The following is an 18,117-nucleotide window of genomic DNA, read 5'->3' as shown; positions in this document are numbered from 1 at the left end:
GTTCTAAAAGTGTGTTGGGCGATGAAGGAACATCAAAACACCCGGAAGGTGGATCAGGCCGCTCAGACTGAAATGTCTCAGGTAGATCTAAACTGTCAACATAAGGGTGAATTATTTGTATGTTGGTGGGTCCATGACACCTCAGCCCATCAAGGGAGAGATACAACATACAGATGGGCTCATGATGGGTTGGACTTGACCACGGACCCTGTTGCACAGGGTATCCAGGAATGTGAAATATGTGCTGAAATCAAGCAAGCCAAGCGATAAAGCTTATCTGGTATATAGGCTGATGGCTTAAATGTAAATACAGAGAGGCCTGGCAGACTGATTACATCATACTCCCACAAACCCATCAAGGCAAGCACTATGTGCTTACAATGGTGGAAGCAACCATTGGATGGCTGGAAACAATCTGTGTCCCGTGCCACTGCCTGGAACATGGTCCTGGGCTTTGAAAAACAAGGCATGTGGAGACATAGCACCCCAGAAAGAATTCATTCAGACAGTGGGACTCCTTTCCAGAGCACCCTCACAGATATCTGGGCCAAAGAGCACAACACTGAGTGTGTGTATCACATCCCCCTTCGTGCAACAGCCTCTGGGAAAATCAAATAATACGATGGACTGCTAACGTTTACATTGAAAGCCATGGCTGATGGGACCTTCAAACACTGGGATACACATTTAGCAAAGGCCACTTGGTTAGTCAACGCTAGGGGATCTACCAACTGAGCTGGCCTTGCCCCTACCCCTGCCCTTTCATGTGCTGTAGAAGGCCATAAAGTTCCTGTAGTGTATATAAAACAACCTGTTAGGGAAGATGGTCAAATGCCTGCTTCAGGCAAAGGCATTTCTGGGATTGTTTTTGCTCAAGGGCCTGGGTGCATTTGGTGGATACTCTGGAAGTCTGATGTGTACCTCAAGGGGATTTGATTCTGGGTGGAAATAGCCAAGGATTTAAACTGTACACTGTTGATTGCTACATGATATTGCATATCACCACTACTACGATTGCTATATGCTATGACAACATTTACAGTAAGAATCACCCAGCCTAATGCAGAATGAACTTTGATGTAACTGAGCAAGATGGCATATCTCATTGTGCTTTACCAGTTCTTGCTGCAAATAAGAGCTTGGCAGAGTTTCCCTGCCACCAGGCCCCTTGTTGCTCACCTTATTTCACTACTATACATGACTCCCCTGAAACAGCAGGAGATCACAAGAGGTCACCTGAGACCAAAGTCACAGAACTGTTGTCAAATACCTGCTTACACAGCTTACTGTACGTGACACCATACATAAGCAGTATAAGTAGGCAGTCCAAGAAGTGCAGTGCCAATTATTTGTTCAAACTATTCTAGAGAGATTGGTGGATATTTTTTTTCTCACAGTTCATAAAAAGTATCTGAGGAGAAAGGAAGCAGTGGTCTGGAAAATATATTACCAGTTTGTGCTCTTATCTGCAATACTGACGTGGTACTGCCAGATCCAGTGTTCAGTGGAAAGCAATTTCCCTGCAAAGAGCTTTAGATTGCAGTGGGGTTGCTGCCAGAGGAGAATGCTATCTTAGGCAACAGAGCAATCCAATGCTGCTATCATGGATCCTTGCTGGAGGATGCCCCATTAGGCTTTAGATTTTGAAACACAGCAGAACTGCCAACGTCTACTCAACTTCACTGAGATCCTATCATTCATTACTTTGTATGTTGTACTTCTCTGATAATGGATTTTAGTAAAAAATTTATGAGCAACTCCATATGTCCATAGGAAAGTCCCTCATATTCTCCTCTTGAAGCTAATTTTATAACCCTCCATAAAAGAAGCTGGCAATCAGACCTTCCGTAAAGGAGTTCTGGATCATTCATTATTACTGAAAATATAGTCCAGGGAAGAAAAGCCCACATGGAGTACATTTTTGCCAACCTTCCATCATATGGTGACACATGATTGCCAACGTCTGCATTCTTGTTTAAAATTCTGATATTTCTTTCCTTGTTTTTTGCCATGAAAATAGATCCCAGGGAAGAATCAATGTCTAAAGTTCTGTGGAACAATTGTATTCAACATCAGCTTTTGATTTGACGGGAATTGATGGGTTTTATTTCCCCTTTGGTTCTTAATAAACCTTTCAGGAGTACAAGACTAGTGGAAGTGGTTATGGTAGGAAGTCTAACCACTGGTTTTGCTAAACAAAGAAAAAAGTCTTCACTCTTTCAGAGCCAGTCAGAAAGATAGACTTACCAGAAGCCATGCATTTTGAATAAAGGCTTTTATCAAAATCTTGTGTCTTGGCTAGTTGACAAACCGAAGTCAGAACTTGCCAGTTTAGCACGCTGGTCGAGAAAAAGAAGTGACTGGAGAGTGATGGTCTCAGCCTCGTTTAAATTTAACAGAACTGGGGTCTAATTAGCCTAAATGTTTTTAAGGCAGGTAAATGTAGTGATTTTGAAATGTGCTGTTTTCTAGCTATCCCCTCAGAAGGGACAGGGTACCTCTCATTCCCCAGGCAGCAACACAAGTCAGCGGCTTCCATATCAATAGACTTCAGCTCTGATTTAGCAAAACCATTCCCAGGTGTTCAGTTTTCATTATGTTACTACTAACGTTGTCAACAAGACTCTCTCTTGCTGCCAAATCTTTGTTTAGTATCAACCAGACTTGCATCATCCAAGGGCAGTCCATGGTTCCTAGGGAAATCCTAGGTGTGACAGGATAGAGCCTCAGGGAACAATTTTCATTCAGGTTTACAGGGACAATAATTGCATTCAGGGTATTCTGATGCTGTTAGAAAGCCTTGTGCTGAGTCCTGTCCAAATGCAGATGTCCAAGAACAAAACATCTGCAAATAATGAATCACAGTAATTACCACTGATACCCACATGATATTTTTTTTCTTTCATATTTGTTATGTGAAGCTCAGGATCAAAGTTGGGAAACTTAAAAAGAAAGTGGATTTGAGGAGAATGTGAAGAAAAAGCACTTTCTGAAAGTCCAGCAACTCAAAGGCAATTATACAAGATTGCACTATCATGTGAATCATTGCAGCTGCTTACTGTGAGCAAGGCAGATGTACAGAATGTAAGTACAGGCATAATATTTCTATGCTTTCATCTCTAAGATAATCTTAATATTCCCAAATTAATAAATAGTGCAATCACTGTATTCTATAATACTGATTCCCCAGACATGCTTAACAGATGGAAAGTGTCAGGTAAAGATATATCTTAGCAAAAGATGATGGTTCAAAGAGGAGCAGACTGAAGTTTCTCAAGGACCAATAACATAGAAAACATGAACTCTAAGAGTGAAAAGAACTCCTGTATATATAAGCTGTCATACAGTTCAGGCAAAGGTCTGTTCAGTTTTTCTCAGGAGATCCAGCTAAGAATATGAAGAAAAAGGACAATACATGTGAAGGCAACAAAGTGGGCTACCAGAGCAGTCCTTAGTTGCAGGAATTTTTGTAACTTTTCACCCTAGCACTAGTGCTCTGTGATGCCAAGGAGTAGGAGGAAAGCAGATCTATACATGTTTTGCTTCTCTCTGTTCCTCATGGAATTATGATCAGCAGAACAGACAATAATAATGCTTAGTCTTGCTCCTCTCCTCTTCACTAGAGAAGACAGTGCAGAGAGAGCCTTGAAAGTGTCTTGCTGCAAGAAAAACTAATGCTATGTCTGGAAACCACGTTTTTTGTCTTGCATATGAATATGTCTTTTCCTGGGGGGCCAGTTCTGAGACATGGTCTTATCATCATGAACCAGTGTCTTGGGCTCCTTGTCATCTTGTGGATCTTCACTAATGCCTACAGCTGAAGTACATAGTTGAAACAAGTTTTGGTTATCTTCTGTTCTTCTTTGCAATTTAAAATTTACATAAGTGTCTGCATTGATTGAAACAAAAATGCAGTTGCAGAGTATAATGCTTTTGTTTTTATGAACCTTCATGCTTTTGTGCATGAAATAAAGGACTAATCAAGACAAGTTTACATGCAATCATCACTCTTCTATTGTGTGTATCTATTGTAAAAAGCTGTGCTTTTCAGGAGAGATAGCATCTTTTATTAGCTAGCTGATACAGTCAAAAAAAGTCTGGTAAGCTCACACAGTCCCTTCATCAAGCCAGACAGAAGCAGCAAACACAATGCCAAAGATATGCTGGAAATGATTCATGCCTACATCACCTTCTTATTGCTACACAGGCAGCAATATGTCTTACTTGGATTGTAACTTGGTCCAAATAACAGCTGTCATTTTACCTCACGGTAACTTTTTTGGAATAAAGCAGTAGAGAAGTGAAGTGTGTGAAGCATTCTCTTCTATGTTGTTGCTATCTGCTTCACATGTGAAATGTCAATAAATTTTGGTCAGTCTGTCAATACACATACCAAAGAACAGGAACCATTTAACTAAGGAAGCAACAACCTCTTCATACTAGTAAGACATGATCTATCCCAGTAGCCGCAGAGAAGGGAAGATACCCACCACTTTGCAAGTTTGGTATTACAAACATTACAACATGATTTTTCTGGGAAAGTAGGAAACAGCCTTTCTTAACCTGGAAGTAAAACTGTAAAAAATTGTTCATTAAATTTAAGTATCCTTAAAATGTGTATTAATTTAAATAATGAAAGCATGGAGGTATATTCTAGGAGAGAAACTGGTTTCTGCCGTTCATAGTAGGCAATACAAAACTGCAAGAGAAAATCTCCTACTCAGTCTATAATTCCTAAACCAGTTCTCAAGTATGAAACACGTACTCATGCATCTCAGCCCCACCAAGATTTAACAAATGAAATTTCTGTGCCTCCCTCCCATCCTTACGGCGGAAGCAGGCAGGCAGTTAATATTGGAGAAGACATGAAAGAAAGTGGCAACATTCTACCTAGCATAACCTTGCCCTCAAGTGCAGAATATCCTCTGGCTGGGGAAAGGCTTTGGGAGTGGTTCTTCACCGGTAACCATCTGTGAGCAGCTGTTCTGCGCCTCAAGCAGACAGTTGTTCTTCCAGCTCCTGTTGTAACTTGTGCAGGCTCTCCTGCAGAGCTCATTAAGGCACCTGGTTGAGGTGGTAAATTGAAAGAAATTTCCATCATTTATTGGAAGCCATAATTGTAAACCCGAAATTAAGGGCTTGGAGGGATTATAGAAAATCTTCAATCTGCTTGAATAAAATCTATTAGCCCATTAGCAAGGGCTGCAAAGACTGCTATTTCAGCTAGTTTTACTGTATAACTCATAAACATTGCCTGTCAAGTCCCAAACTCTTCACCCAGACAAACTCATGCTGAGCAAATGGAATTTTGCCCAAATCAGGGCTGAATCGGATCTTCTGCAGTTAACTCTGCAGGCCAGGCATGGAAGGACAAGGACTCATTGTCATGATAATGCTACCTATTCTCCTTGAATCTGACAAGGTCAGAAGGGCCTCAAAGGGTGTACATACATTCTTACAGGTTGGCCCACTATGGTTTGTTTAGCCTGGGAATTTACTGGTCAACAAATATTTACAGTACATGCAGTATAATGGTCAAATTTATGTTTGCTCTCTGGACACTCAAAATTTGCGCATTTTTTTTCCCACCATCTTTTTGCTAGGTAAGGATACAAATATAAATGCTTTTTTTGGTAACTGTTGACCTCTTTTCAATTTGTGGTTCTCCTAAAAACAGAACACTATTGACATTAAGTTTGCTTTCCTTAACTGCCTTTTATGGATCCCTTAGAGGCATCCCTTAAGAGCTTCTGCATCAAAAGCCAAAAACCATTGCTAACTTTAAATATTGCCTTCTAAGGGCTGAACTTGTTGACATATGTAGTCCACAGGCTAAGTAATTTTTTAAAAAATTGAAGGCCAAAGGCAGGGTTCTGATGTTCTTTCTTGCCCACTGTCAGAAAGCTTTTCTAGGGTTCTACTCCTGCAATGAAGTACTTCAAGGTGAATAAGAGCATTATGATGCAACTTCAGATTACTGGTCATTCTTATCAGCACCATGTGCACTAGACAAGTATCAGCTGTATTGTCTTGGAGCAGTGCAAGACCTTGAACGTGTCCTGACCTGGATTTTACTGGTACTGGGTAGACTCCCATTATTATTATTCCTCACAAATGAGTTACACAGATTGTGTTTACCCTCTGTTGGAGGCACAGCTCTGTGTGTTATTGTTATGCCTAATACCACCATTTGCTTAGGGCAGAATCAGACAAAAATAAATTGGCTGAGATTAACCTAACACACTTCAACTTCACAAGCCCACGTGAGTACCAGAAGTAGTAAATGATGAAAGAAAGTCTGTTGAGTGTAGAAAATTCAGCTTAAGTGCTCTGGGAGAACTCAGTTCCCATTTCACCCATATAAGAGGTGTCTTGGTCAGGTTCAAAATCAGTTAACTACATGAAGTCCAATTCTTCTTTAAGGCATGAATGAGCAGATACTACTGGGATGATCTAATATCACTGCAATGGGCATAATGTAAAATCCTGAACGGAGTGACCTCTCTGATACCTGAAACCATGCTTCTTAATCATGTCCATGAGATCTACTCAGCTTTTCTATGCATTTCAAAGGAGACAAGCTAATCTCTGCACTGATCTCGTGCCATTGAGGGCAGCAGTAATGCTGCTATGTGTCAGTTAAAACACAGTCTCACCATTGTCTTTCAGTAGCACTTAAAAAGAAGTGTAAATATTTCAAAATAGAAGGACTAAGCTGTACTTAGCAACCCAAAATGAGTGGCTTGATTTTTCAAATGAATTGGATATTTTAAAGTTCACATTCAGCTGCTGTTATTAAGCATCCTAGAAAGTCAAGCTGTCGATTTGTATAGAGCTGCACATGCATGAACATGTCTATATGCACATATTCATTATTCTCTGTTCTCCCTGTCTTCACTCAGCAAAAATTGTATGTCAGAGCAAATAGAAGAGAAAGCACAAACTCCATAAATGACAAAATGGTAAGGATCAAAATTTATAGCTCCACATAACACAGATGACAGTCTGGATCCCTGGATTCCCCAAACTCATGGACAGTGAAAGAACAAAGTGTATTCTAGTACAATCAAATTCCCAGTTGCTCATTACCACAGATCTTGCACATATTGACTGTTCTCTCTGCTGTGTACATGGTGATGAGTGTCAAATTCCTCTAGAAGTTTATTATGTAATAGGATCTTCTTACATACGTCAGACATATAGAAGACATAACCAAAGTGGCCCTATTTTCAAATGTTATCAGTGCAGGCATCTAACTGTGAGCTAGGTTTCTATGCATCCACTCCAGTCACTGAAGTCCTGGTCAATCCAGTCAGCAGACTGTAGCAAGCAGTCAGATGTCTGACAGCGTATGTGTGCTTTATAGTAAAATAAATCAATTCCTGGTGTTGACTAACTAGACAGACACACCCAACATGGATACCTAAACCAAAACAAGGTATGTATCACCTACAAGGTTTCCTTACTTGAGCTTGATTCCATCTTCATTCACTTGTCAGAAATCTTTGTGGAAAGTCAGCCAAGTTCCTCAAGTCTTGTTTTCTCTTGACTTTTCTGGGTCTTTCCCCTCCTGCTTCTCTTCATGAGTCTCTGACATTCTTGCAGTCTGATCTTCTTGCCTTAACATCTGCATTTCTCATGGGACACTGTCACAGGTCCCATTCTATTCTCCTCTACTACCGTATTTCCCAGTTGTCATGTTTGAAAATTCAGGCTTAAGAATCATCTGGGCTGTAGACAAGTCATAGTGTTATCCTTCTTAGCCTAGAGCAGTCTTGCTCTAACCATACAAAAAGTTCAGCATGTTTTTCCCAAAGAACATCATCTTCAGTTCAAGCTGTCTCTGGGCCCTCACATTCAAGTCCTGATACATGTCAAGGATATTCTTTGCAATAGCATATAGTATATCTGGATCCTCACTCATAATACATACATATATATATACATATATATATGTACGTACACCTATATAAATAACAGCACTTTTCACTACATACAGCAGCAAGCAGTGAGAACTCAGCCCTGATCCCCCTTTGCTTAACATAAAGAATAGGCCCATAAAAATAACAGGAGGCTGAATTTTCTTTGCATGTCTTTGCTGATAGTGAGATTTGTTGGGAGAAATGTTCCTTTTCCAAATTATTACTGGCTACCCCACAGAAAAATTATGCAGACTGCAGAAACATGCAGAGCATGTAGAAATGCTGCTGCATGTACCAGTGTGCTTTTTCTAAAGCAACATCTTTTGGATATAGATGACAGAATTCACCCTCATTTTAATGTGGTATGCTTCTGGTTTTCTTATCTCAACAAGCCCTCGGAAGATACCATTTTTCACAAGGTTTCCTGGGGCCTTTAGAAAAAATTAATTCATCCCCCACCATATTTGAATATATTCTTCTCACTCTGAGCTCTCCCTCCTGAGACCAGCATCTTCTGAAGGGCACTTTGACGACAAAACCAGCTTGTTTTATATCCATTACTGAGAGGAAAAAAAGGTGTTAAAATACTTCATTTGGAATGTCCTGCGTCCCTCGCTCCTAATTCTGCTTCCTCTTTAATATTCTCCTTCCAAAGCCTGTTCTCATCAATAGTGCTGCTGTGAAATGGCTGTGAGCCAGAACTGAGAAACAATACATATTTCTCCAAGTCCTTTCCATTTTCTGGCTGCCATTACAGTAATGTTCCTGGGATAAATGCTCAGACCAGTGGTGGATAGGGAGAGTAAATGATAGGGTATGTAAACCTCCTGTTAAAAATACTTACGCTAACACAGTAGCAGTAAGAGCAGCTGTATCAGGTTATTATGCAGAAGAACATACTGGCAAAACCATGTGATCTCTCTCCTGCAGTGTCATATAATGCTTTAAATGTGCTCTTTCCATAAGTCCTGCAGCAAGGGTAAAGTTTCTGTGCTGTTATTTATTAAGTGCCCCTCTGAACATTACATCTCATTTGAGATTTTTCTGGAAGCCTGTTAGTGTGACAATTAATGTGAGTTGTCCCAAAATCTCTTACAAATCCACGAAATAAAAACAGGTGGTGTGGGAACTTCACTATGCAGCCCACAGAACCTGCCAGGCTTCTCTCTCCTGCCACTAGGATGTTGCATCTTTATTACCTAATGTTTCTTGTTAGGTAATAAATTATTGTCCTTGATACAAAAAAATAGAAGGTAAAGAATTATTGACCGAGGAATTTTCTGATACTTGGAAGAAGGTTTTGTTCTATTATCTCTCTGCTAAATATACCCCACTTCTTCCAAACACCTTGATCACTCGTTTGATACACACACAGCCCTAATTATTGCCTTAGTGATTTAATTCATATCTGTATTACAGGTAAAGTAAATAAACTCTGTAGGAATATTGCAAGCTTATTTTCACTCATACCTATCCTCACTTCTACCAGTTTTCACTGGTAGGAACATTAAACGTCAAGACTGAGTAGTAAGTGTGCCTATTTTAAATATCAGAGAAGGTTAAAGTATGTAAATCCATTTCTTGGTGCCAGGGACAATGTTTTCCTACCAAAAACCCCCAGTAAATATAAAAGGAAGTGTGAAATTGATTTCTGGTTTGGCTACTTCTGAGGACACCAACTTGAAACAATGACCTTCGCTTAAAGCAGTGAAATTCAGTGGACATGGAACTGCAAGGCCTTGGTGGTTAACCAATGCTGTGGATCAAACTGTGTCCTTGCTTCAGTCTTGACCACCAGGAAAGGACAAATGCTGGCAGCAGCACCTCGAAATACAATCCAGCCATCTGCTTGCCCATGTCAGGTGCTAGAGGACCGCTGCAAGGCATCTCATTTGCGAGGCGGTGAGGTAACATATGGTGCCCTCACATGAACACCTGTCCAAGACAGACCTGCAGCCACACCTCCTGTGCCACCCGGCACATTTCTTACCCTTTTTCAGAAGGTGCCAGTGTGGGCACGTGTTTGGTATACTCTAAAGCAGGGGTTTCTCAGGGCTTGCTCATTGCCAGGCCTAGAATTCCTCCTCCAGGTTGCACACAGCTAACCAGAGGTGTTAGGAAATAGTACAGGTGTAGTAGGATCATTGGAATGCCTCATTGGGATTATGCAGTGTCCTCTGTTCTTTGTCATTTAGAAATAGCAGAAGCTGAACTGCAAAGAAAATGGCCAACAGCAGTGGGTGGGATGATACTTTTTCAGACTCCACAGATCTCCCGCTTCAGCCACTGGTCCCTTCATACCAGAGGAAATGCTGGAGTTGGGTACAGGTGTCACAGAAATTAACTTGCAGAAAAAACTGTAAGTGAGCAGGGTAGAAGATCAACTGGAAGCAAATATTGACTTACTGCCTATATAAGCATACAGGTCTCCCTTCTTTTCAAAGCCCAGTCCTCCAGGAGAGACAAGCAAGTTTAAAACAAATTTCCCTGGCAGCGTGTCTGAGGCCACAGCCTTGGTGCCATTCAAACGCCATCACTGTTAATCATTAGCAGAGATGAATAGGTTAGAAGGGGAGAGACAGGGGAACAGAGCTCAACCTATAAATAGCACCTGCTTCCAAGAACCTCCTAATGACAACATCATAGAAATCAGGGAGAGGCTAGCCAAATCCATTAAGGCACTTTGCATACATATGTATAACAGACCTGTCATTTGGGGTTGGGAGGAAAGAGAATGAGGCTACATACACACTGGGAGAATTCATAAGATTACAGACACTTTCAGTGAGACTGTGAAGTTCATGGCCTGTCAGCTACTCCGTTTAACCCCCATTTTCAAGATGTTATTATAATTCAGCTGATAAAGGTGCTCTGGGTTAAGTCTTAACACAGAAGATTTTGGAAAAAGCTAGCAAGCAATCTTTCTTTCATAATTCCTTTTTTTTGCATGCATTTGAAAACAATTGTGGAGCCATTTTATATTTAATAGTGCAAGGTTTAAGAATTCAAGAGGCTACCTGTTTGGAAGTAAATGGGGAGGATGAACAAAATTAGGATGTGGGCAGCGATATAAAGACCTAGAGAAACAGAGCAGTATGACATGCAAATATACATTTAGTCTGGAGATTGCTGTTTAAGAGCCAAAATAGGTTTGTATTGTGTATTGACGGGGGTAATGGCAAAGACAATAAAAAGATGAGATTCGATTAAAAATATCACCCATAAGTACTGAAAGTTGGTTTGATTATTTGTTTTCTGATTTTTAACACATAAAATAAATGTACTTTTGCTGTAGCTCTTCAGAAAATATTGGGGCTTCTTCATTACTTAATTTAGCTATTATCCTCCTAAGCTTGCTCAGATAAAGCTGTTGCACCTCTGGGCCTAGCCTGGGTATTTGGGAAATAATGGAAACTTGAAAACAGGTCAGTGATTTTTCCTGCACAGCTCTCAAACAACTTACAAGTACCTTTTTCCAGACTGATGTGCTAGGAGTAGGGAACATCACTTCCTGAATACGATCTAAAACGGGTAGAAACCCATTTTTAGTAGCTACTGAAAATATGCTCCTTAAGTAATGAAATTCCTATGGGTTAATTTGCCATACTACAGGTTTCACTCTCACCTAGGTCAGTAGTGACCAGGTGTGAAATTAAACTGCTGTGAAAATGAATTTTCCTTGAAGAACTTCTGATGTGTGTCTGTGCTTTTTGAGTGATACGGCTGCAGGACCCCTACTTTTCTGTGCATAAACTAGGAATACTGGATCCTGAATGCATTCCCTTGTGGACTTGGACTTTATGTCCAAGTTGGACTTTATGTCCACGTTTCTCACTTTGCTTGGTACCACAGACCCATTTTAAAGGATCATTTACGTGGATGGATGTTGTAACTGGGCATGTATGTCCCTCACGCAGCCGGTGAATGCTGGCCCTGGCGCTGCTTCCAAGAGCAACATAAAACCACAGGTGCTTAACAAAAGGGTGTACAAAGAAGTAGCATCTGTCAAAGCACAGTCACAGATAAATATTGTTTCTGTTCCTATTGTCTGTGAAAAACAGAGGTGAAACATACTATGTGACAGCTTTGCTGGTGCTGCTCATTTAGAAAAGCAACTGGACTTTTTACATAAGGACCCAGAAAGCTCCTTGTTGAAGGAATGTGTGGTACAAAGCAGTGTTCTGGAAACATTTTCTCTGCATAATGCTTGGTAAGAAAGATTTGGCAAAGTTTGCAGGATGAAAAGTTAATGTTGTGCTTGAATATAAACTGTTACAGCTATAAGTAGAAAACCACTACCACTAACCATTCCCTGTGATATACTTGAAGTTTCCTTTTTAAGGTTTTTTGGGTTTCCTTCGCTTTCTATGTTGTTACTCACTTTTCAAAAGCTACCTGTTCTCTCCACCATAATTTTCTTTCGTCTTTGACATTTCTTCAACAAAGTCCCTGGTAATCCTTGGGTTTGGACCTTTTTTCTCATCTACTGAGTCTCTCCTTCCCCCTACACTGCTTCTTTCCTGCTCTATTTTCCATTCAACTTCTATCTAGCTAATACAATAACATCCACAAGCAATGTGGAGTCCCTATCCTCTCCTTTGCCTATGTTTTTTCTTAGCCAGGAAAGAGTTTCTTGTTTAGTTAAGTTGACTTTCTTAGCATTCCATCAAAATCACTGCAATTTTTGCCTTTACATGGAGCTAGGACAGAGACATCCCTAATGTACTGTACATCCCTAATGTACAGACAGTAGCTGCCCACTGGGTCTCTGAATGGGATGATGAGTTGTTCAGAGCATTTTTCATTGCTGAATTATTTTCTTTGCATTGATTGGGAGCCATCAGTGATCCACAAAGGAGGGCCAGCAAGGTGAGGGTGATTACAGTTCCTCAGGGACAGCAATCACTCATACAATATATTAAGTGCTGTACTTTAGTTGCAGCATGATGAAGAGGGTCAGTGATACTGGCAGATAGCTCTGGAGATAGACTTCTGTTCTGTCAAAATCTTAACTGGAAACTTGCTATCAAATAATTCCACAAATATCAAATGGTTAGGACTTTATTTGCTTATTTTTGTGCTCTGTGAGCTTCGGAAAACTGAGAGCTCTTTCCTGCAGAGAAGAAATATCATTCTCCACCACAATGTCCTGGTATCGAGAAGTGTCAAAAAATGAAACAAGTGTGAGATGGTCCAGGAACTACTCCACAAGTGGTCTGCATTCACTCCACTGTTTGCTCTTGCCATAAGAAAAGTAGATCACTCATCATTTCTTTTCCATCTGCATCCTACTGATCTCAAACATTACTTCTCCATGTGTCTGTGATATAAGAGTGATAAAAGGCAATGTCACACAAATCTTCCTTAATTTTTTTCTTGTGATACGTCATCCAGGGATCATACTCCGAGGAAAGTAAATAGGAACAAGTGCCTCAAATCAGAGGGTGCTGTGCTATTAACTATCTATTCTCCCCAAAGAGTTCTTGACTGGCTTGAGTTTGCTAGAAGTGGCTCTTGAAATGAAGCAGCAACCAAAGTTTATGATAGTGGATCATACTAACACTGTCATTTTTCTCAAGGATAAGTCTTATTTCTGCTTAAACCCAGCAGGGTTTCTAAACTTCACACTGCAATATTTACAGCAGGTAACAATTACAAGACATAAACCCAACATGCTATTATGACATGTTATACCAGGTTGTGATTTCACATGCACTGAAGCACATTCTTTAAATCTATAAAATCACAACAAGCACTCTTTTAACTGCTATCCAGGGTATAATTACAGCACATCATTTTTCTTTCCAATCATTAAGTTTAGTTCCCAGAACTCTCCATATCTGTCAGTATCTGTGGGGGAGCTCAGTTTGTAATTTAGCAATTCCATATTTGCAGTGAAGAAAAGACTGAGATCTCTCGAGCTGAAAAAAAAAAAAATCCCATAAATTATTTGTGATACGTGTTTACTGAGACTGAAAGACTTACTTCGCTCCCATAAGTTACATCAAAGCATCATCCACTGGGCACTTCATAACATGGTGCACTCTACAAGGAATTCAACGTTAGACTGGAACAACATCAGTAATAATAACAACTTCTTCACAGCAGACTGAGTCAGAATCATCACCCCAGCACTAGACTGACTGCATGTACGTATCAAGCAGCTGCCTCAAGTTTGACACAAACAGGCCAGAACTGGTGCTGGCACGAAGAGATGTCAGGGAGCTATCAGAAAAATTGAACTTGCCTTTTATCTATTTTATGTGCCAATAGGGAGCATGCGTATGTTAGGCTTGCTACTGCACATGACTACATCAATAGCAGCAGTTGTAAGAAATTACTCCTTCCATCTTTAAGCCAAAAATACTGTGTCATTTCCTCTTGGACCGGAGCCTTGCTACCATGATTCATGCTCAGCTCGGCTTGGTTACTACAACCCACTGCAACGTGCGCTACACAGATGCAGAATGAAAAGCTGAAGAATGAGACACATTAAAAAGAATCCTGAGTGAGGAGATGCCTTTGTCCGTGAGGCCAGAGTGAGACTCTCCTTGGTACAATGATACTGTAGTTTCAAACAAAGTCTTGGCAACAGCCCAGCCAAGTCCAAGGAAGGTCATCCACGTCAGCTCATTAACAGAAAGGATGAACATGTTTAGTATTACTCTCATGTTTACATCCATTGTCTAGATATCCCAGTGAGAATAGTGCAGCTTGAAGACAGCCATTTGTTCATCTCATACAGCCTATATAGCCTCTAGAACTTAGGATGCACTTTTTTCCATAAGCAATTAATTCATTTAAGAAATAGCATTTTGGATTCTGCTCCCTTTGACTCATCTGATGGCTTGGAGTCCAGTTGAATCTTTCTCTAGACTGGGGAAATCTGAATCTTATCAGCTCCATGAATCACTACCAGCTTTCCTCGTTTGACTTCATAGACACCCAATTTCAACTCTTTGGACATGAACCAATTCAGCAACAGTTGGAAATAAAGGGTGGAGGGGTTTTCTGATGCAGTGCCTGGCTGTGGAGCAGGGTTAGTCATCTAAAGCCTTACAAAAGACTGAAAAAGAAAGCTGAAGTAATGTCCAATTACTCAAAGGAGAATGGTGAGTACAGCCTGTTTCAAAACAAGCAATGTCTTCCAGGCCAACTGATCACACTTCCTGTCATTTTCATGTAGTATCAGTGATACCCATAATTTTGCTGAGATCAAATTTGGAATCTAGTAACAAAAAACATTCTTTGTAGCATGAGCTTCTAGGATGATGTTACCATGTCTCATTTGGCACAGATGCTTTTTACCTCTAACTTTTTTTTTAATCAGAAGCATACTCATCTCTAGCTATAGAAAACATCTCCTCACTGACTGGTACACAGTCAGCGAAGAGATGTAAACAAATCTCTCAGCAGAGTGCATATGTTTTTTTCACTGAGTATACAGATGGTCTAGGTAGAGAGTTCTGACTTACAGACTCAAGCAGAGAGGCAAGTTCCAATGGTGATAGGCCATCCAGTGGTCATACGCTGAGGAAATACTTAATTGTCATGGGTATGTGGGATTTGTCAACTTGCTAATAAACACTTAAAAGTTTATTTCATTTTCTTTAGTGCCATATTGTCTATAAGAACAGAATTTTGTAACAAGCTCTATTTATAATGTGTGATGGAAATTTTGTTTGTATTTTCTGTCAGAACCTCTTTAAAAGATACGGTAAACTGAGGAGAACCTCTGCATATTAGGAAGAGCTATCCAGTCAAGAATATGTCTGAGGCACAGCCATGATCCTTAATGGACATTTCCTTAATGGAAGTTTTATGTCATTTCCAGGAAAGCCCAGAAAAACCTCCCACCACTTTGCCTAGCAAAGCTTATTATGGCTTGGAGCTGCACAAGCCAGCTATAAGTGGACAAATTGCAATCACAGAATCACAGAATCACAAGGTTGGAAAAGACCTCTAAGATCATCGAGTCCAACCATACCTGTCCTCTACTAAACCATGTCTCTAAGTACCTCATCTTCCCATCTTTTAAATACGCCTAGGGATGGTGACTCAGTCACCTCCCTGGGCAGCCTGTTCCACATCCTGACAACTCTTTCAGTGAAGAATTTTTTCCTAACATCTAATCTGAACCTGCTCTGACACAACTTGAGGCCATTTCCCCTTGTCGTATCTCCTGTCAGTTGGCTGAAGAGACCATCGCCCACCTCTCTACAACCTCCTTTCAGATAATTATAGGCATTGATAAGGTCTCTCCTCAGCCTCCTCTTCTCCAGACTTAAAGGGCACCCGCAGCAGTATCTGATGATGTAAAATGGATGTATTTAGTACGTACATAAGATATTCAACATTCTATTTTTTAAAGACATGTTTGCATTCTAGTAGGATCTTGCCTAATGTTCTCGTGCTAGTGTCATGCCATGCAGAACCATACTGCTTGAATGTTGCTCACCAGTGTCAGCCAAACCAGTCATAACCAGAATTTAGTACTGCCTTAAAAATCTATTTTTCTCTTACTAAGATCATGTCTAATCAAATAGAATGAAAGAGTAATCCTCATCCAGTACCAGCTCAGATTTATATGAGGCTTAACAAAGGATAGCCATTATAATGAAGCAATTGGCTTTAATTGTTTCCAGTTATTCAGCATGGAAAATCTTATCAAAACATCTGACAGTGACTACCTTGACTTTATTTATTTCCTGAAATTAAATATGATTCACAGTACTGAAAAATCTGGTGATTTATAACCAAGGTTCATATTGTATTACCTCAACTGTTCTACACAGTTATTAACAAAAAGCCAGTCAAAGTATCTGTATTTAATATAGCTAAGTAAGTTCACATCACATTAACAAGTTGTACCCTGGCAGACCTATGGTAAAACCTGCAGAAATGTTGAGTCTAGATGTAGTTTCCCAAATGTCTAGACATTTAAAAAAAGGGATGTGGGCTCACAGATCACAGCACAGATTGTCTAACACATAATTTGTATGTACTTTCCTTCCCACTGACAGCCCCAGGCTCCAGAGTAAACACTTCGACATAAATTTACAAGAGGATCAAGCTCCTAATCTCAAGCCTCTAATCACCACTTTTTGCACTTTGAGTAAAACAGTGTGTATCTTACAAAGCATGGCCTCACTACTATTGATGAAGAAAAATGGCCAAGTATCAACAGATCTGTGCTGTAAAGTGCCTTTGGTGAGTTTTAGGGAAGGAGCAGCTTCAGCTTTACCGGTGCAGCTCAGGGCCAACATCTAACACACGTTTTTTCATTCCTCTGACTTCAGCATACCCTTTTCCTCCCCCCGTACCAGTATCTGCAGCACTCTCACCCAATGTCTCATTTTCAGACAGCTAATCCTGCAACAGACTTCAGGTCAGAAGCTGCAGCTCTTGACAGTCCAGAGGCTGTACTTGTGTATTGTTGTTGTAATAACCTTTATGAAGAACGTAAAAATTAAACAGCAAAGTGCCATACCTCCTGTACTTTCAGCTCTTGTGTTCTTTCTTCTTGTCTTTCTCGTGGCTAACTTGAATGGTGGGCTTTGTTGTATTACCTACCCTGCTCATATTGGCAACAAAGTAAGGGGAACATTAGCCATAAAGGACAGGAGTAGTGAGGAGACTTTACAGTCCTGGAAAATCCTGGTGTAACGTCTTTGTTGTTACAGTGAAGCTCACATTTTTTTGAAGATGACTATGTTGTAGCGGCTTTGACCAAGACACATACAGTGGGTGTGAGATGGCCACTCTGGCTATAAGCAAGAAAGACCTTTCCTTGTGTATATTGAGCGATGACTACTGTACAGGTTAGTTTATCAGCTGTTTAGTGGCCTGATGCTGAGGCAGTAAACTAAACTACTAAGTAATTTTTATGCTGTGATAGTTGCTGATCACAAAAAAAAAAAAAAAAAGGCTTTTTTGGGGGATTTCTCTACCTCTCCAGGTGACTGTCCAGACAGCAATATTTAAGCAAGGTACCCACTGGGACATTAGGATATCCTTAAGACATTTTTTGGGGAGCTGCTAGTCCATTCTTCAGCTTGGCAAACAAGTTATCTTATCAGTTATTTGTCTGCATTGTATTCCAGCACTTTCATTGGTGTGCTACACTGTTGTCCATCCTCCATTGCTTCACCACCAGCCAGATGGTGCACAGGACACACAGCATTGCTTTTTCTGC

Source organism: Gallinula chloropus (assembly GCF_964237585.1).
Source record: "Gallinula chloropus genome assembly, chromosome: Z".
NCBI lineage: Eukaryota > Metazoa > Chordata > Aves > Gruiformes > Rallidae > Gallinula > Gallinula chloropus.
This window is presented reverse-complemented; position numbering follows the sequence as displayed.